The following is a 5,191-nucleotide window of genomic DNA, read 5'->3' as shown; positions in this document are numbered from 1 at the left end:
ACTTCCGGAAAGTCCACGTTAAGGCAATCTTTACGTTCACGTTTAGGGGGTCGTAAAGGTGCGGAAAGTGGGAAGAAACGCCGCCTTTACGCTGAGTTTAAGCTTGCTTAAATACCACGCTTCGTGCCCTGTAGAAACCGACGTGAAATGTTCAAGTGCCAAAATCCCTTAAAGTCTGTATGTCATTCGTCTTTTCTACAGAAGGAGGTTCAATCATTGGTCTAAACTGGTGGACGTCCCAATTACTAAGTACCTAATACCAGCCCAGAAGAGAATATGAAATAGCCATGCCTTCAAGTACCAGAGGTATCAACCAAGGATTGAGGCGTTCAAGAATTCATTCTTTCCTAGAACTATCGCAGAGTGGAACTCGCTGTCACCAAGTACAGTAGGGGCATTGTCATTAGATAGATTTAAACAATGTCTAGAGTTAGAAGTTCAAGGGTTAGGTGGAACAAGTCGATCGGTGTAATATAGCCAGCCGTCGCGCCGCGTGCCTGCAAAGCTGGTGTGTTACGCCGAAAGGCGGTTATACCGGCTATACAGATACAGAAGCTGGTGTGTTACGCCGAAAGGCGGTTATACCGGATATACAGATATATACACTATGGTGATGTTTACCTGGTTACCTAGTTTAGCTCCCGAGTCTTGGTTTTACTGTTAACAGTGCATTTCCGAACGTAGTGCAATTGTGACATACATAGGCTTGTTACATCATAAGGACATATGCGGAACCGCAACCCAGCCAGAATTGCCCTGATGAAGATGACAGACGATCATTGAAACGTTGGCTCGTAAAAGTAAATGGTTATGATCAAAGAACTTTGCTATTCAATGTTTTAACTAGTTACTTCACCGTACGCGTATCCTGATATCTTGGCGGCATCATCATTATGCAACCGCAAATCAAACGGTTGGAGACACGAATAATTGGGAACATTGTTGTGTTGAGGTTATTTGGATCTACCATTAGCATACATAGGAGCTATAATTCTTCCTGTGTATTGTCGTCGCCAATGTACTAGTATTTCATGTCGTTGACAACGTTCCATAAAAGGACTTGGCTGTGTTCAGGCTGCGCTCTTTTCGAGGTTGTAGCTAAATGTATTCATCGCCGCATTGACGTCAATGATAGCTATTTTAAAGCAACTGCTAACAAGCCATCTGAACTTCACAAAAACAGATTCGTATGGCCGATTTCAACGTGAATATTTTGCTTAATGTCAATGCAACTAGTTTAATTTCTTGTGTACGTAACTTTCATATACCCGAGGACACCTGAAAATCAGGTCACAGGCCTACTGGTAACATGACTGATTTAAAGTAAATAAATATATGATAGAATGCAAAGCACTATGTTGAACTGAAAGCGCTCAGTTTTATCTTGTATATCGTTGTGTTTCCTTTCCTTTCACATGTGGTAGCTATAGAGTCTGCCACTCAAGGATTGGCCTGCTCGGCCACTGCCAAAGAAGATACAGGACCTCCTGGGACCAAATTTATGGTCGTATGGCGTGGCGTTCGACTCGGAACCAAGAGGTACCGGGTTCGAGTCCTGACATGCCACCGATCCTGTGCCCTTGGGAAAGGCACTTAACAGGACTTTCCTCACTTCGCTCAGGTGAAAATGAGTATTGTCCTGTCATGTATGTGTCCCCTGTGTTGGTGGTGGCATCAATATAAGTTGAAAAAACTTGAGTGTGCCGTCACCACGTCTTGTGACTACATGTTTGAATATTTAAAAAATCCATACTCTACTAAGTCGTAAGGAGGCCTTGGTAAAGCACTATGCTAAAGTGAAACCACTCATTTTTTTTATCCTTTATTTTCATTTGCACAACATGTGGTAGGGCATACCACTCAAGAATCGGCTTGCTCAGCCACTGCCAAAGAAGGCGAAGGGACCTCCTGGGACTAAACACTTCGTCTACTGAGACGAAAGAACGCCGACGATCCTTGGCTAAAGTTACCACAGACAAGGGCACTTGAAATGGCGAGTTAGCTTCAAATCAAATGAGACCGATTTGTGCAAATACAATCACACGTTGCCAAGACGCAAGACGTACTCCACATGCTCCCCAATTACTGGTGTATTGACGTATTGCGTATGTTGTAAGTGTACAGCCGGCCAAACCACGTCAGAACGTCACGAAGCCACCAGATAAACAAAACGGATACCTAAATACAGACACGTGTATTGCCATGTATGGAGATGGGCAGGTGTGCTTTTCAAAGGCATCTAATGCACTTTCAGGATGGCAAAACTGGATTTTCTAAGTCTATAGCCCTTCTTTTCATGTAGTAAAGCCACACCGACTTAATTTTATGGATGGCATCCTCTGAAGACCCCCAAACTAGTGCGCGCGGGCGAATAAAAAAAATTCCGGCCAAAAATAAAAATGCAAATAAAAATGCAAAACTGGTATTGTGAATTTGCAGCAGTATATAGCGACGTATACGACAAGCCGGCACATGCTGGCTTTTTGCGGAATTTTTGAATCTGCACTCTACGTATGTACTGAATTCTTGAGTCTTGGAGCTTCGGCAGCCAGAGTTGTCTCCGTTTTGTCGCTAGCCACCATGGACTACCCAGGCCTAGAGCCAGGACAGAGCCTCTGAGGACGTGGTCTTTTCTTTTTTGAGAACAGGCGAAAATCAATGCGCGCGCGGATGTCATCCATAAAATTAAGGCGGTGTGGCCTAATTTGAATCAAACCCACCCCAGAGCATACTGATATCTGTGACTAGTGTGAGCCAAAAACGCGATTTCGCTATTCCAAGCGTTTCAAGTATAAAATGACGACGAAAGTGTGCTCAAGAATTGGCAGTGCATTTTCTCATCTAGAATATTTTCTGTTTTGCAACTCTGGAATTGCATTGGATGCCTGTAAGGCCAGACATGTCTCCAGAACATTAACATTGTTTACTTTCCAGGTCGACGTCTGGCATCGTCTGGCTTATTTTGCTGATTGAAATGTACGCATTTGCGTCACGAAAATAGGCTAATTCATTACATTTGTTGTCTGATAAATACATTAAGTAGACAGAAAAATTATTGAAATTATAGTTTAATGATTGAAATAAACGCATTTGCGTCACACAAGTAGGTTGATTCTTTACCTCTGTGACTGTGATATACATCTGACAATTACAGAAAGAAAACCTGCAGATTATGATTAAAGTGTACACATTTGCGTCAGTTAAGTGGGCTTATTCTTTACATCTGTGACTGTGTGCGTGGTATATATCTAACAATTACGGAAAGAAACCTAGTTTCTGATTGAAGTGTACACATTTGCGTCACTTAAGTGGGTTAATTCTTTACATCGTCGTTCTATGATACTTAGTAACCTCTCCACGTAGAGACGAATTCGTTTGTTTCGTTTGACGAAAAGGTCGAGGAGACGACATACGTGGTATATATCTAACAATTACAGAAAGAAAACCTACAGTTTCTGATTGAAGTGTACACATTTGCGTCACGCAAGTGGGTTAATTCTTTACATCGTAGTTCTATGATACTTAGTAAGGCCACAACAAGTAAATTTTATGGATGACATCCTCCGCCGACTCCAAAAAAAAAAAACAAGGCGGGCGGAAAAAAACAAGGTTCCTACGTTTTAAAATGTTGACTCAATCATTGTACAAATGGTTTTTATTCAATGCGAACATCATATACACAGCCAGCATCACATATCACTGCATCAAAGTAAGACACACAAAATTAAATCAGAGCCTTTTCTTGTCTCCTCTCTTCAGTTATCTGCCTCCCGGCATGGCAACAGACATCTTTGCCCATTTTCGGCATGTTGACCACTGTCAGAGGGTAACAAAATTTCTTGTTTTCTTTTTTTCAAAATCAGGCGAAAATTAATGCGCGCGCTGATGTCATCCATAAAAATTACTTGCTGTGGCCTAATCTCTCCACGTAGAGACGAATTCGTTTGTTTCGTTTCACGAAAAGGTCGAGAAGACGACATGCAGTAAAGGTTAATCACTTCCCTTGTTACGTTGTGTATTGATGGCGCGAGGTTTCTTTGAAGGTATACAATGCAATTTCAAGGCGGCGAAACAAACAGAAAATATTCTGGATGAGGAAATCTGTCTGATGTTGACATATACTGCCGTTTCTTAGTACTTTCGTCAGTAGGCCACACCGACTTTATTTTATGGATGACATCCACGCGCGCATTGATTTTCGCCTGTTGCCCTAAAAAAAAAGATCACGTTTATCGAGGCTCTGACCTGGCTCTAGGTCTGGGTAGTCCATGGTAGTTAGCGACAATACGGAGCCGGGCACCCAGGCTACCGAAACTCCACGACTCCAAGAACTCATGATCAGTACATACGTACCGATTCATAAATTCCGCAAAAAAAGCATGTACCGGCTTGTCGTGTACGTCGCTAAGTACTGCCGCAAATTCACAATACCAACTTTGGGGGTCTTCAGAGGATGTCATCCATAAAATTAAGTCGGTGTGGCCATCCTTTACAGTCTCTCCACGTAGAGACGGATTCGTTTGTTTCGTTTCACGAAAAGGCCGAGGAGACGACATGCAGTAAAGGTTAATCACTTCCCTTGTTACGTCGTGTATTCATGACGCAAGGTTTCTTTGAAGGCATCCAATGCAATTTTACAGCGGCAAAACAACAAAGTATTCCGTATGGGGAAACCTGTCTTATGTTGACTTTTACTGCCGTTTCTTAGCATTTTCGTTATTACTTCATGCTTGAACCTTCATCTTGACTAGAGTGACTACTCTCCAAGCAGAGGTTGTGGGGGAATGATCGTTAGCTTTTTATATATATGGCCATTTTGTTTTTTTGTCGGTGGCCGCGGAGCTTCTCTGGCTAATGGATACTGTCTGGACAATTTGATACTGTTTTTTTGCCACCGAGAGGGATCTGCTTGGAGATTATAGACTGCTCAAAGGAGGACCTGGAAGCCCTGACTCCCAGAGGAAGGGCATGCGCGGAGTATTGAAGGGAGCAGTGAATGGTGACCCGAGAAGAAGAAGAACTAGAGTGACTAAGAAAAATATTTTGACAGTTACCTACAACTAAATTTCCTGCAAAGAAAACAACAGAGCACACGGCAAGGTAACAGGTACTGACAGCAGTAACTGAAACTGTAAAGAAATCTTACATATAGACTTAAAGCTGCATTATGTAACTTTACGGCGATAACAAT

The sequence above is a fragment of the Branchiostoma belcheri genome, unplaced genomic scaffold (genome assembly GCF_001625305.1).
Source record: "Branchiostoma belcheri isolate BF01 breed outbred unplaced genomic scaffold, Haploidv18h27 scaffold15, whole genome shotgun sequence".
Classification (NCBI taxonomy): Eukaryota; Metazoa; Chordata; class Leptocardii; order Amphioxiformes; family Branchiostomatidae; genus Branchiostoma; species Branchiostoma belcheri.
Note: the sequence above shows the minus strand (reverse complement) of the source record.